The sequence below is a fragment of the Camelus ferus genome, chromosome 1 (genome assembly GCF_009834535.1).
Source record: "Camelus ferus isolate YT-003-E chromosome 1, BCGSAC_Cfer_1.0, whole genome shotgun sequence".
Classification (NCBI taxonomy): domain Eukaryota; kingdom Metazoa; phylum Chordata; class Mammalia; order Artiodactyla; family Camelidae; genus Camelus; species Camelus ferus.
Window position 1 is genome coordinate 52,637,953 of NC_045696.1, and position 16,603 is coordinate 52,654,555.

Consider the following 16,603-nt stretch of genomic DNA (forward strand, 5'->3'; position numbering starts at 1 on the left):
ATTTAATAGCTGCGTTATTCGTAATAGCCCAAAAGTGGAAACAATCCAAATGTCAATCAGCTTATGAATGAATAAACAAAATGTGGTATGGCCATCCAATAGAATATAATGCAATAAAAAGAGCGAAATTCTCATACATGCTATGGCACAGACAAACTTTGAAAATGTTATTCTAAGTGAAATAAGCCAGTCATATAAGACCACATATTGTATATTTTCACTTATGTAAAATGTCCAAAATGAGCAAATTTCCAGAGACAGAGTAGCGATTGTGGTTGCCAGGGATCTCAAGGGGCAGGGGGAGCAAGAATGGGAATGACTGCTAATGGATATGAGATTTTTGAGGTGGAGAGGCAGTGATAAAATTGTTGTAGAATTAGATTGTATTGATGATTGTACAACACAGAGAATATGCTAAAAACTACTGAACTGCATACTTCAGATGAGTGAATTACAGGACATGTGATTTGAATCTCAATTTAAAAAAATTCTGAATGACTCAGAGTTTGGACAATGTTCTTCTCTTGGACATGAGCCTGTCTGATGTACTGGGTAGCAGCATGGGCACTGGAACCAGACGGTCTGAATTCGAGTGCAATTTCTACCATTTAACAGTTGTGTGATCTTGGGCAAATGACTTAACTACTTTGGGCCTCAATTTCCTCATCTATAAAATAGGGGAAAAAGTTGTACATATTCATGAGATTGTCTTGAAGAGTAAATGAATTAATAATATAAGTACCTGGCACTTAGCCCACTATAAACATGTGTTATTATCATCACTGTCATGCTTACTGAAGTGTTGTCACGTTGAGATCTGAGAACAGGGTTAGACGCCGGGGGGTAGGAGGTGGTATTCCGTTTATAGGAAGTGATTATTCCCATTGGCAGTCATCCTGGTAAGTCACTGAACTTTCGATAGATAATGAGATTTGGGACAGTAGTATTTAATACCTCACCAAGGTCCATCTTCTTCTTCTCTTTTGGCCTACTGCTGTTGGCATCAGAAGTCTAAGGATTGTAGACTTGAACAGATTCATGGTGTTGGAGTTTTATCAGTCCCTGACTCAGAGAAAGGCTTGGAAGGATGCAGGAAGCCATATAGTTGATATAACAGAATGATATAAGTAACCTGTGAGTGTGCACCTGGCCTTTGAGCTCTGAGAGCAGCGCTTCCAGAAGCGCTTGAAGGTAAGCTCTACTGATTGTGATTCCCTTCTGCCATTCAGGAACTTCAGTAAAGTTCTATAAAAAGGCGCAGCCAACTCAACTCGGCTGCAAGGAGTGAAGAGAAGGATGTACTCCATATTTCCGGTAGCAGAGTCCAGCCTGTGGCCCCCTCTCCTCCCACCCCAAGGCTAGTGGAATAGTTACAGAATACACTAGAGAGGTCAGACATCCCAGACTTACAGGAGGAGATCAGCAGAGGTATAATCAGTGATGATTAGATGGAGTGGGGATAGATTAAGTCCAGAGCACACATGACTGGGGAAAAAGCAAAATCCCAGCCTCGCAAAGAGGCCCTGACATTACTTGGAGAGGGCTAGAGGAGTTGGGGAGGTACCAGTGTCCTACCATACTGGCAGGTGTGGCTTAGGATAATTATAATCAGGGTTCTTAGGTTACTGTAATATCACACATACTTGTAGGTTTCTGAAGCCCAATATTCGTCACATGCGAGATAGTCAAACTTTCAAAACACAAGAGTTTAATTAAGAAAAAGGCTGCCAAAATGGCTCCCCACCATTTTCCGTAAGAAGAAAACTCCTTGGCTCTCTCATGTTTGGATCTACCCCCAACACTCTGTATTTGCCTTTATCACTTTTTTTTATTTATACTCTTTTATGACTGTTTACTTGTCATTCTCAAACACAAGGTTATGGGCTTCTTGAAGATGTGGGCTTCTGTTGGATTTTTAAATATTTCTTCTCTCTTTTTTTTTCCTTTTGCTTATTAATTTCTGAGTCACCGTTGCTTAGCTGAGCTCCTGACTTAAATTAGGCACTCAGGAGGTACTTGTTGAATGAATGAATCATCGGTTGAGGATAATTTATGTATGAGGATCTTTTAAGTCAGATTTCAACCAGCCTTTGGTGATAAGGTGATGTCCAGTTATGTTTCTTCTGCTCCTTTACTTTTTCTAAGATCTACAGAGCTGTCCACTTTGATGCTTTGTGCAGATCAACCCCTCCCCTTTTTGGAGCCATTCTCCTCCCACGTTCTGCTCCTTTGTGCCCTAGGAAGCTCCTGTTATGTTACCAAGATCCTTTCTGCTATGTTCAGATCTTTTCTTAAAAAATCCCTCTGCATCTTTGATTAACTAACGCTGGCCCTTTACCTCTGAGATAACTCTATCTTAATCCCATTGGCTGGCTTCTCTTTTTTTCCAGTGACATTAAGAGGTTGATGGTTGTAGAACTGGATCACTTAATTTCTTTTTTATTTTTATGTCTGCTCTTCTTGGGTGAAGTGGGCCCAAAAAGAGTAGGATGAATGTTGCAGAGAGTGAGGAGATAAGCCCGGCATGGTTAAGTTGGAAAGTAGACTGGAGACATATTAATGCTGTATGATGGAGTCTGAAGTTTTCTTTTGAAGAGAGGGTGATGGATTAAAGGTTTTTACATGAAGAAGCCACACAGAAAAAGCTCTAATTATGAAAAATAATGAGTGGCATGTCTTAAATGGGCTAATGCTAGCAGAGTTTGAGTCAGGGAGATGAGATAACACAAGCTGACCATGGGAAATGGCCATGGGTACAGGCGGAGGGAGATAGACATTTCCAAAGAAGAATATGTAAGATTTTGTGACTTACTAGGTATGGGAGATGAGAGAAAAAACGATGACTGGCATCTCCGGCTTGGGTTGTGCACAAATGGTGGCTGTGTATTAACAAGTAGAGAATAGAAAAGGACAGAAATAAATCAGCTATAAACTCAGTGGTATTATTTAAGTAAATAATGCCCGTAGGTCTTTCATGGGCAGGGTCTCACATGGATGAGTGGCAGCTTAATGGTACAGGTGTAGGTAGGGCCTCAGGTGACAGATGATAAAAATATATCAACTGTCAGCATTTTCACTGAGACTTTCCACATTAATCAGGATTACCACAAAGACCTAGCATAAGAATAGCATAAGAGAACTAACATGAAAATCAACATCTTTCAGTCTAAGGCCAAGTTATGCCACTTACTAGCTGTGGGAGATAGAATATTTCACTTCTCTGAGCCTTAATCTTTCTAATCTGTAAAATGGAAAACTAATACTTACCTCGTAGGGTGGTGATAATTGCTAACTAAAAATGTGTGAGGAATTGATTTATGAATCACCAGACATAATAGCTGGCTTGAAGAAATAAAATGGTAGTCTTAGGAGTCATTTAGGCTTTAAAAAGGCGAGCTCCAGAAATAGCAGGACAGGCCCAATATTCTGTAATTAACTGCAGTATCCGTAATTTTGATGAAACTTGGAAAGGAAACCCATTTAATAATCCAAATGGCTTCATGAGATGGGATGTTACATTCTCATACTTTATGCACTGATGGTGTGTCTGAGATGGAAGAGGCTTTAAGCATCATAGAGTTTTATTTTTCAGATGATGAGTCTAAGCCTAGAAAGTTGTAAAACTTGCCTGAGGTCACAGAGACCAATGGGCATGTGCATGAGAACCCATTCTTCTCAACTTCCAGCTCAGGACTCCTCCACAGGACCTTTCCATTGCTGTTGAAAAAAATACATTTCACTCTGGCCAAAGAATCATCTTTAAGGGCCTGCTTTATTTATTTAAACTTCATTTTATTTTTAAAATTTTTTTAAGTTTCAGTTTATTGGAGTAAGAATGATATTTGGTCTGAAACTCATCTTTGCTGGCCTAGATGCTTTACCTAAAACTATATATTCTTTGGTCTTTTCCTAGAAATTAACATTTTTTTCTTTCCTCCCCCTAAGCCCTCCCCCACCAAAAAAAAAAAAAGTAAAGCAAGGGATGGAAAACTTCTACACATACTTCAAGCACTTCTAAGCCCTGAGGGGAAAAAAACCATAGAAAATTTACAGTGGTAAGATGGTGGTGTTAGCCAGAGCTTTCTACAGCCCTGCAGTAAAGGAGAACTTGCATTGTGCACAATTTCAAATCCAAAATGACAGGAAATTTTCTTTCCCCACTTTTCTTGCCACTCTTCCAACCTGCCATAGTAAATATAAACATTTCATTTTAATTGTTGGGGATCTTTACCCTCTCCATCCCCATGATTACCACTTTCCAATCCCTTATCAAGTAAACTCTTGACAGGGGCCATCCTGACATCAGGCTGGGTAAGGAAAGGATGTGTCCTGAGTCCCTTGGTGCCTAGAAGGGTTCTCAGGTGATTCAGAGAGGGGAACCTTGTGTACCATTCTTGAAAGTGACACATTCATTCAAGCATGTTCTCCTTTGAAAGCTGATGTCTGCTCTCAGGCTGTGTTAGATGGTGAGTCAGGGACACTGAACTAAACTCTGACTAACTCCTGTTCATACTCCAGAGGCAGGAAGTGTGCCTTCTTTATCTTAGTATTCCCTGCTCCTGATTTTCAGTGCCCTGCATGGACAAGTGTACACAACACAACACAGTTACGCGTGTGTTATCTGTATGTGTGTGTGTTTAATTTATTGAGATATAATTCACATAGCACATGCACAATACAGTTTTGCTGAATAAATAAATTTATTTAAAACCTAGTGGTATTCTTTCAAGCAAGAACATTTATTGAGCACTCGCCACCCCTGCCAAATCCTTATCCATTTGCTTGCTGATATTCTTAATAAGGAGTTTGATTTCTTTTCCTAAAATTCTGATATCTATGAAAATACAAATATTTCCAAGACTAATAATAAAACAACAAAATTTAATAATAATAACAATAAGGTTTAACCTTTAATGAATGTTTATCATGAGCCTATGTTGTGCTAAGCATTTTGTGTGCCTCTTCTTATTTTCTCACTACAGCATCACTTTAAGGGAGGCACTATTATTATCTCCATTTTACAGCTGAGGAAACTGAGGCTCAGAGACGTCATTTAACTTGTCCAAGGTCAAAGATCTAGTAAGGTGATGAGCAGGGTTTGAATGAAGGTCTGTAGACCCCCAAAGCTCACTTGTTACACTGTATCAAGAACTTTCCAATACTTCTCAAAATGTTCATTTACACTTCAGTGAAAAAAAAAATTTTTAAGTGTGTAAGTATTTATGAAAAAAAAACTTTCTTTGAAGTTGAAGATACTGATGTTCAAGTTATACCAGAGAAGCAATTGACAAGAAAATATTTGTAGACCTGAAAAAAAAAGAAATAGGATCTCAGTCAAATATTGGTGTTCTTCACAGATTTACTCTGAACCAGTTGAGATTATGTAGACCGAAACACTTATGGATTTTCTTTCATTGCCTCACTCCAGAATTTTAGGGTACCTGGCACAGCTTTGACATGGTCATCTCCAAAGCATTTCTCTGACTGAGAGCCAGCAAGTAAAATTCGTGCAGTTTCTATTAGAAATAGTTTTGATATAAGCATCATATAATATTGGAAGTTAAGGATAATAGATGGAAGGAAGAAAGACAATAGATTGAAAGAACAATGTTAATGGCAAATGTACTTTTAAGATTTTTGCAGTATGCATCTATTTATATATAAATAAGTATCTAATTTATATATAGTTATATATAATATAGTCTCTATTTAATATATGTATATTTATCTTGCCTGTAATTTTCTGTACACCCAAGCAGACTTCTCAACACCAACATAATTTGGACTCACCGGAGAATCCACAGGCTTCACTCTGGAGATGAATGGACTCAGACAACCATATATGGGAAGAGAGCAAGCACTGCTCCAAGTAAACAGATGGAATTGTTCCCTGAGTATTTTTCCAAAAAGAAAAGATGCAGGGGTAGGAGCCAGAAGAGAATAAGCACAGACAGAAGCACAAAGTTCAACGGACTCAAGCTGAGCAGGGGGGGGAGACAGGCGGGTGAGCAGATTCACACCGCCCTCGTCCCTGCTTTCTCCGCACTCCAGCGGCATCATTGTCCGGCATCATTATCCACAGAACTTCAAAAAATTGCAGACTCCTGGGCCCCACGGTGAACCCAGGCTCGGTGAACCTGAGAAAGTCATTTCTTGTTCATGCAACATTGAGTGACCAGAGCGCACTGGAGCTTGGGGAAGCCACTGCATTTTTGGAATATGACAAAGAATGCTGTCTCATTATGTTGTGAGGGTGAATCTACTTGCTGCATAATGTGTGGCAGGTGAATGATTGTTTGCAGTGTCTTCATCTTTAAAACTCAGGTACCTAGTGCTCGCTCCTATGACAAAGGAAAGGGAGATAAAGCAATTGGAGCATCTTGGTAGGAATAAACAATACAGATACAACAGGAGCTCTACATTTTACTTATGTAAACCAAAAATATAGGCTATGTTTTGCCTGCTTTTACTGGTTTCCTAGAACTCTGTACCTGAGAGGAGGTGGTGGAGACTTGGCAGGGGTGGGGCGGTGTGGTATTTCTTCTCACAAAGTAGAGTATCCACAGGATCCCTGCCTCAGTTCTCAGTGTATGGGAGGGGGTTGTTAAAAATACAGGTTCTCAGGCCCCACTCTACACCTGTGGTATCATAATCTCTGAGTTATGGGGTCTGGGTATTTGATTTTTAACAAGTTCCCCCAGAAGAGTCTTACGCACAATGAATTTTAAGAACTAGTACTCTGACCTGTAAGTCAGAAACAGGAATGGAAATACATTCATCATTGTAGCCTTTCAGTGTATTGAATGTAATAGGTGACCAAATACCGTCTGTTGAAGTAAATGATGACTGGAAGAAAGAAATTATTTCATCCTTGATCCTTCTAGTAGCATGTTTTCATAATCAGAGGCCTTGGTAGGTTGTGTGTGGGGTGGGTAAGGCAAGCATTAAGCCATACCTCCTGATGAGGAGGGAGCTTTATACACAGAAAATGCCCCTTTCAAAATGATGCAGAAAGACTTTTAAGAAAAGCCACTGGGGAGCTAATTAAAGAGCCAGAGGCAGACAGGCTGCTGAATTGGGTCTTTGGTAAGCCACTGAAATCAAGGAAGAAAATCGTAGACCAAGAATAGCCGTGAAAAAGCCTGAGGCTGGGGAGATACACGCTGATAGCAAAAGGTCAGAGGACAGATCATGGGCAATAAACCGGTAGCTACAAGGGACAAGGCAACCATACGTACATCCAGCTTCTATCCAGAGTGCGAGAGAAGACTGGAACTGGAGACACTTCTGAATTTACCTTTAGTGAACCTTGTGGGGTGGGGGTGCGGTGTGTGTGGTTTGGTGGGTGATGTCAATGGAGCAGAAGAGTTAGCTGAGCAGGAAAGTGCAGAACTCAGGGACTCCCTAGTTTTAAAAGGACTTTCACAATTTGTGGGTTTGGTCCCTTTGAACAAACACCTGAGGCTTCCGCAGGGCAAAGTAAAAACAAGCCTCCCTGAAGAGTTAATTGTTACAAATTGCTTCTTACTATGATCATATAATTAAACTTTCTGTTCTAATGTTGTTTGTTTAAGCCACATCACAGTGTAGCCCCTAGTGAACTATGTTCCACGCTGGCTGTTACACACATGTCCCCATGTGCTTTAATCTTTTCCAAGAAAATAATTCCTTTCTTTTAAGTTAAGTGGAGACTTCAGACAAACCAACTTTAGCAGGAAGAACTTTGGAGATTTCCCAGGAGTGAGTGGTATAGTTGCTAAAACTTCACGGGTCAAGAGCCGTACAAACGGCAGGAGACCCTGTGACAGTCTGATCTGGCATATTGCTTCACCCACAGCTTCACACGATGTTGTAGGAGCAGAGCCAGAGTGGATGATGTAATTACTCTGAAATAGTCAATGGCGTCCCAGCTTTCTTCCTCTGCACTACGCTAATGGATCATCCTTGACCTCAATTCTCTAAAACCCTCGAATAGCATGAAAGAAACCCTAGAAAGGGGTAGGGCTTCCCCAGAATTCCTTTAAAATGCAAACAATCTGGCCCAGTCCTTCAGAAACCACACAGATTATAGCCAACTACTGCCAAATAAAGCAACAAATCCCTCTAATTAGAAAGGCCAATTAAAGAATTCAAAGGGAAATGGAGAATCCCTTATCATTGAAGATGAAGGGTATCTTCTCTCTTTAAAATGTTAATCATCTGTGAGGTATTGTCCCAGGATAAGGACCCTCAGGGCCACTTATGACCAGCATTGTGGCAGAGAGTGGGTGACCCAGCAGACACAACTTGAACGAGACAGGGCAATCCAAATCCACTGGCTGTGTGCTCTTTTCTCTTTTTTGCTGCTTATCTCAGGCTCAAAATTTTTGCTCAGTCTTCTGAACCAATAGCTCACATAAACTACTGCTTTCCTATGGATAGTAGGGTAGTAGATGATGAAAAGGAAGATAGGTTAGGCAAACTGTGACCTGTTGACAGTCAAATGAAGAGCTTGATAATGAAACAAACATAGGTAAGTGCACGTGTCCCCAGTATAGTGCAGATTCCTAACTCGTATTTCCAACTTAGGACTTAAGGAGATCCTTTCTATTCAATCCACTTAAGTTCTTAAGCAGGGGAAAAGTACTACATTGTCTTATAAGGAATATGCAAAGGAAATGTATCCATCTAAGATCCTAGAATGACGCTGACTTCTGTCTTTGATCTACTTTTTTTATCAGCTCATATTTATTGAACAGTTTACTGAGTACCAAGCATTGGTCTATGCACTCTCCCCGAATTCTTTCATTTTCTCCTCATGATGACTTTTTGAGGTAAGTACTTATGATCATTTTCTTCTGGCAAATGAGAAAACTGAAGCCTAGAGAGGTTAAGTAATTTGCCTAAGGGTGAAAATCTAGTAAGCAGCAGAGAGACAGGACTTGTACCTGGGGCAGTCAGATCCCCAGCAGGATCTCCTAATCAGTTAGTACACCCTGCTACCCTTGGTGAAATTGCCTTTGCAACATGTTTGTTAACGATAAAGTCACATCCTTACATAAAATATTCATGTTATTATTATTAAAATCCATTTAGTTCTCTGATTCATTGAGATGATATAATAGACCTATTAAAATTTAGCATATGTGAAAGTGTGGAACAAATCAACATATTTCTAGTGATAATATATCTTCTCTAATCTCAATCATTGAAGAATAGAAGATCTGACTGTGATTTCTTCTTATTTTTCATGTATCTATAAAAACTAAAATAGACTCATTTGACCTATGCACTATAATTTTATTACAACCTAATGAAAATTTTAAAATGTACAGTTAAGGATAACAAGACAGACAAGAAATATAAACAAAGCAGTTTATAACATTATTTAATGCTTTCCCTAAATCATTTGAATGTTTCTGCATGAAGTCATAATGATATGCTCTTCTTTGAGATAAATTGCTTGTTTTTCTTGATTTTGAGATGCAAATTTTTTCACATCTTAATGTTTTTGAAATTAGTAGATGCCTTATAATCAATGTGAATATTTAATATAGAATACTTTATCCTCCTTCCACCATCCAAGAAGCTGTTATTAAAGCTATCATGTATCTTAGAATCTTAAAATAGAAGAAGTTCGTAGTACTTTACATTCTTAAGATCTGTAACACTATGTCAGTCAATATAGAATGCCCACTGTTTTGTTCAGTGGACACAGTTAGCTTTGCCCTAACTGGCAGTTTAAACATCACAGAAAAAACACTGAATATCTTTCAAAGCCTATGTTTGAAAATGTGATTGTATGCCTACATTTGGAATTTTAAGTACTCATCTTTCACTAAAAGGGACTCTACAGTTGATTCCAGGACTGGGAGAGAGAAAATCCAGGGTGAACTAAGAACACCTTGCTGTGCTACAAATAAAGAAATGATGACAAAATGATAAGGACATGTCAAATGGATACAAGAGCCAACTTGTAAGGGCTCCATCTAATCAAATATGTGACAATTTGTGCTTGCAACTAGATAATTAGAGTAATTTTTATAAGCCACTGAATAAAATAACCTATAAGTCCATATTGATAATAAATTAATACATAAATAACAGATGATAAGAGGAAGCTCTTCTTACAATAGAATGTTACATCGTAAATGTAGAAAGAATGGTAGCATTTAAAAATCACCATTTTGCAGTCATCCATAGAAATCAGTTGAGTATATCATCATGGGATGCTATAATGACTGATGAAAGCTGGATAAGAAACAGTATATTTATATAGTCTCAAAGTATCTTCCCACAGACTCCTTGTTAATATCAAGGGGAAAATGGTAAGCCTACAATGAGGAAACGTGACACAGAGCACTTCAACCAGGTGATGTGTTAATATCACCAACGACGGGACAGCCTGACATCATGTGTCTCCTGATGTGATGCATGTGAAAGGGCACAGCATTTCTTACATGTCACACCTACTGAAAATGGATAACCTACAAGGAAATACCAGACAGATTCCAAACAGTTACTCTGTACTCTTCAAAATGTCAATGTTGTAAAAGACAATGAAAGCCTGAGAAACTATTCCAGATTAAAATAAACTAAAGAAGCCTGACAACTAAAAGAAATGTGTTATCTTGTATTGGATTCTGAGTTGGGCATGGGGTGGGGAGGATTGCTATAATGGACATTACAGGGACAACTGATAAAATTTAATAGTGAACCTTTTATTAGATAATAGTAATATATGAATATTAAACAGCCTCAACTAAATAATTGTACTGTTTATATAAGAGCATGCCCTTATTCTTAAGAAAAATCGAAATATTTAGGGGTAAAGAGACATGATTTCTACAAATACTTTCAAATGGTTCAGGATAATAATACATATCACGTGGGGAGAGAAAGCAAAGTAGCATAGGGTTAACAATTGGTAAATTTGGATTAAGAGAATACAGGAGTTATTTTTATTATTCTTGAAACTCATCTGTAAATTTAAAATTATTTCAAAATAATTAAAATAGCTAAAAATAGTTTAAAAATTTTTTTATCTATTTTGTGTTCCATTTGAATGTGTTTTTTTTACAGTAAATTTTGAAGCATTGTGGTCAATGGATCTTTGATAGAGTCCAGGCTGGAAACTTGAAGCAAATGAGTAGTAAATAAGTAAATTTAATGTGTAAGTTGATGGTCAGCCTCAGGTTTCAAAAAGGGTTCTTGTAAAAAAAAAGTTGTTAGATGAAGGAAATCTGTTTAGAAAGATTTTATATAGGACCTTGAATTCTTATTGTATGATTGTTCTTATTATCTGCTTTTGGAATTAAAAAAAAAAAAAGAAAGAACCATTTTGAAATTTAAAGAATTTAAAAAGTAAGTAAAACAACTGAAATGTTAGATGGTATAAATGCCAAGCAAAATGGGATAAAGTTCCTTGTAATGTCATTTGTTAATAAGCCAGTACACTGAAAAGCAGAGTGTGGATCCTGGAATGTATTTGTCTCTAAGAAAAAAGACTTTTTTTTTTAACAACTTTCCCCATGTAGAACCAGGATTAAATTAAGCATGCATTGATAACAGTTGAGTTATACATTGGTACCTTATTATATCATGTATTTATATTTCTTCAAAATACATGAACTTATATACCTCCAAGTAACCTATCATTTTTTTTTATACTATCTCATCTGTCTTCTGGTTAGTCTTTTGTATACTGTCACTTTTCTGGTTAGTTCACAGTTTAATTCCGTTCTCGTGATACAGTTTAATTTTAAGAAAAACCAAAGTTGACTTTAGCAAGTACTATGGTCTAGGCCCTCAATTATTCATGATCATAGTCCATGGAGCCATGATGGTAAATATACCATCATTATCTAAGAGAAAGTTACCTGATTTGTATGAAAGTTGCAAAGCAGTTTGCTTTGGAATCCAAATCTACAAAACCAGGAGTTGGGGGTGGGGAGGGGGCATGGGAAATGCCATTGATGTCTACTGCGTGTCTCCTACATGTCTACTGCATGTCCTGCTTTCTCTAGTACATGTTTCTGGGTCACAGTCATTTTTAATTAAAATCTTGAAAGACTAATGCTGATATATACAGAAAGATTGCCTTTTTGGTTCTTCTTGATAAATAACGACTATGGTGGTGTCCTCTGAAAGCTTTGAAGCAACTTTTTTTGTATAATAATGTGTAAGTTTATAGAAATGTGTTCCCCTGCTACCCTCTTGGTAAAACCATTTAGAGCTGCAGTTTTCTTATCTGAATGTTTGGACTCCTAAGAATATCAAAATGCTTGTTAGGCTAATGAGGCTAACCTTGACATAGGCATTAATTAGGCCTGAATTAAGGAACCTCAAATTACAAAATCATCGATCCACAAGCAGTTATTGAGTACAGACTCTGTGGTCAACACAGCTGCTCCAGGAGAAACACAGTTAAAGTAGCTCCTGTGCACTCCCGGAACTCAGCTCTACCTGGAAGATAATGGAGTCGTGGAAGCAGCTTCAACACAGGCAGTGTCTTCTAGGGGATGGTAGAGGGCAAAGATCAGTGGGCAGCAGGGCCATCTCTCCCTGCTGCCATGGGACCCAGCCCCGCTGTTCAGGGAAAGCCAAAGACCACAGCAGCCCTCTCATACCGCAAATGTGAACCCAAACTCAGAGAGGGTATTATTTGGTAAGATGCACGTAATATAATTCCATCTCCTGCTTTTTCTGATATGAATGGAAAATTAATTGTTTCTTAGCTTCTTAAAGCAGCTGGCGGGGAGGGCAAAGGGGACAAATGGCAGAATGGGTTCTCATTAGTTACAGCGATGACCCTTAATCACTGATGAACTCAATTTTCTGACTGTAAAGGTGAGGATAAAACTACATGACTTGCATTTTCTACCTGGTGGTTGGATTAGGAGAGTCGTATGAAACTTATGTGAAAATACTTTGAAAACAATTAAGTACTATAAAAAAATGTAGACGATTATCAATAACATCTGACATTTATTAAGTACTTATTGTGTGCCAGGCATTGTGCTGGCAATTTATATTCATTACCTCAGTTACCCTTCCACAACCCTCTGAGGCAGGTACTCTTACCAACATTGCAGTGAGGAAGACACTGAGGTTTACAGTGATAAATGGCATAAGAGTAAGTGCCCCAGAGAGATCTCAGGCTCAGGTGACCTGATTCAAGAATCCCCACTTAATCACTCTCCTTACCAGTTCTCAATTATTATGGGAGAAGCCAAAACAGATGTGTGACCATTGTCTACAGCAGACTCTGCCCACTCACCTAATAGCGCCCAGGTTTAGGCTCAGGGTCAGTGTGGAGATAAAACCGTGCATCTTGCTGGGGGAGCCAGGAATGCATGGAGAAGGCAAGTCCTGGGGAAAAGAACATTTCTCAGGAGACTCACTAAATCCCTTTGCCTTATGTATGCACAGGCATGCACATTCCAGGCCTGGGTATTTAACCAAGCTAATTTCAAACTAATATTCAAGGCTTGCAGCGAAGGCACTGATTAATCTATTAGCTGCGTGTGGTAACAAGCTGAGAAATTATTGTTTCAGCTGCTCTCTTCCTGCTCAGAAGCCCACAGGGCTGCCCCACATTGTTCTCTTCATAGTATGGGTTGAATGGAAGTCCCCAAGTCAGTGAACAGGGCCACTTAGGGACACAGTTTCAGGCCCAAGCAAGGAGAAGCGGGAAGATGGCAGCTGACTCTGGGGACCTAGGCTTCTGTTTATAAAGGTGAATCGGAATGTTGCTCTAGCTCACCACTGCTTCTTACCCAAAGCCTGATGCCGCGAGGGAAAGGGGAGATGAGGTTGGCAAATAGAACCTTAGAGAAAATGTGCTTATGTATTGTGCAGGAGCAGGAAGGAGGGGAGGAAGGTGGACCGCAAGGGAGGGGCTCTGTCTTGGTTGCTGCAGTGAGTGGTAGGGTTTCTGGCCAATGGAGCCTGGCTGGCACCAAGAAAGCTTCTCCCTCATGATGTTCCTTCATCCTCACCTGTAACATCTCTTGTTCCAGGCCCCAACAGGAACTCGCAATCAGGTGGAATTGTGTGCTGGCAGAAGAAGCAGCGGCTAGAGATGAAAGTCACTATGCAACAAGATAAATGCCTCAATGCTGTCCAATTTGGACGAGAAATCTCTGCAGATTCTGGGCAGGCTAGCCTGAACAGCAGAAACACATCAACTATGTTATCCTGCCTTGCCCTTCCTGACCCCTTCCAGAGGAGTAGGACAACAGAGGTGATAGAAGACTCCAACTTCTCTCCTACAAGCCAGGTATCCTTCCAAACACATCCTGAAGCTCATTGCCCTTTGGTTTGTTGTGTGTTAGGCTCTGCCAGTCACTCAGCAGACATCATCTTACATAATCCTCACAAAGCTTCTAAGAAATAGGTATTATTATCTCTCCTCCTGCTTTTCTTTTTACAGATAAGGAAATTAAGGCTCAGAGTCAGTAACTTGCAGAAGGTCATACAGATGCACAGAACTAAAGTTGGGGTTAGAACCCATTTTGTCCAACTCCAGAGCTTGGACACTTACCCCCACCATTCCTGCTGAACTGCCACACCTTGAGGTTGTCCCAGGGGAGGAGAGGGAGTGTGGAGTTTGGCTCTGGGGATCTCAGGTTGTGTGCATGTGTGGGTGCATGTACACCTGTGTGCTCCTGTGTGTGGTAGGTGTACACACATGAGCTCATTTCTATTCCCTTTTCTCTCTCCCTCTCAGCCCCTCCTCTCTGCTCTCTTATATTCCTTTTACCCACCTTGCCAGTTTTCTTTTTCTCAGTTCTCTTGTCACCTGCCTGAGAAATTAATTCACACACATGTGTTAGAAATTTAGCCATTTAACTCTTCCTTGAATATTCACATGTTAAGAGAAAATAAAGGGTGAGACACTGATAAAAAAAAAATACACCAGTCCTTCAAGCAGGAGGGGGTGCAGATGTTTTTCTAGGAGGAGAGGAAGTGACATTTTGGGGACCATGAATGTCATGCCTGGCACAGAATGGGGAAACACAAGAATTCACAAGCACTTAGACTAACATCAGAGGCACATGTATTAGAGGAGAGAAGAGAGACCAGCCTGATTCTCCTTGAGATTGCCCAAATAAGCACATTTGGGGTCTCCAAAAGGAGAATCCTCCTGGGCCTTAAGGAGCAAGGACCTCCTAGTGTTACTATGACCCTGACCAGGCTAGGCTGGGCCAGGAGAATGAGCATGGGATCTCCCTGACAGTGCCTCTCCAGGCCACCACCAGCCCAGGGAAGGCAGGCCCGGCTTCTGTGCATGTGTCAGCCATCCCATGGCAGCCCTGATGCACACGCTCAGGGTTTCTGTGGTATCCAAGCAGAAGAATCTGTACTATAAGCTTTGGAGGAGAAGGGTGGAACTAGAGTATCACCACGGTAACATCCTTCGTGGCATCATTTTTACCCTAGTCCAAGCCCATCCCTAATGCAGCCATTTTTAGGTCTATAGCCTTACACAGAGAAGGCCACACGGGCACAGTGCAGATTTATTATGTAAGACGCTTAGTTGGTCTCTTCTCTCTCCTTCAATGCATATGCCTCTGATGTTGGTCTGAGTGTTTATGTTTGCCTGTTCTCTTCCGTTAAAGCAGATCTGGTCATGGTCTTTGTTTCCTTTTGAACAACCACCCCTCCTCCCCAAACAGAGCATAATAAACCCAGTAAGGACTAGAACTTTTGGTAATTTTGTCAACTACTGTATTCCCAGTCCCTGGAGCTATGCCTGTACATAGTAAGTGCTCAATAAATATTTGTTTCATGAGGGAAAGAATGTATTATAGATTTATCAAAAAGTCTGTAGCTTAGCTTTAATATCCAGATACCCATTGGCATTTGGCCAAATATTCCTAGTAAAGCACCTGAAATTCCCATTTCTGGGCCACACATTGGGCACAACTGCAAATATATTGCTTAGTCAAGTTAATGCACAGAACAGGAGGTGACCTATCTAGGAGATCAACTTTCCCTTCCTGGAAATTTTTACCCAGATCTTAGCTATCTTACTTTCTGAATTTTCTGATAAGAATCATAGTGTTAAAATACACTTTGAAAAGACAACCTATGTTATCTGAAGCAATATTTGCAAACCATATATCCGATAAAGGGTTAATACCCAAAAATATATTAATAACTCATGCAGCTCAATAGCAGAAAAACAAATAACACAACTACAAAATGGGCAAAGGACCTGAAGAGACATTTCTTCAAAGAAGATGAAAGGCCAACACATACATGAAAAGGTGATCAACATCACTAGTCATTAGGGAAATGCAAATTAAGACCACAATGAGATAACACTTCATGCTTGTTAGAATGCCATCATCAAAAAGACAAGAGATAACAAATGCTGGCAAGGATGTGGAGAAAAGGCAACCCTTGTGCACTGTTAGTAGGGTTGTAAATTGGTATAGTCATTATGGAAAATAGAATGGATAAATTCTCAAAAAAGTAAAAATGGAACTACCATATGATCTAGTAATTTCACCTCTGGGAATATATCCAAAGGAAATGAAAACACTAACTCAAAAAAGTTTCTGTACCCTTATGTTCTAACAGCATTGTTTATAGTAGCCAAGACATGGAAACAACC

General features: G+C 39.6%; 1 long non-coding RNA gene across 6 annotated transcripts in view; it reads left to right on the top strand.

The window, feature by feature from the left end:
* Nucleotides 1–16,603, top strand: part of LOC116663657 — a 333,860-nt gene that overhangs the window by 313,679 nt on the left and 3,578 nt on the right. For 5 of the 6 annotated variants that reach the window (XR_004319919.1, XR_004319918.1, XR_004319924.1 and 2 more), the window contains one exon: nucleotides 5,760–11,310. This is a non-coding gene — a long non-coding RNA (uncharacterized LOC116663657). Of the gene's footprint in view, nucleotides 1–5,759; nucleotides 11,311–14,000; nucleotides 14,261–16,603 lie in introns of those variants that run through there. The other variant, XR_004319922.1, reaches the window with a different exon arrangement.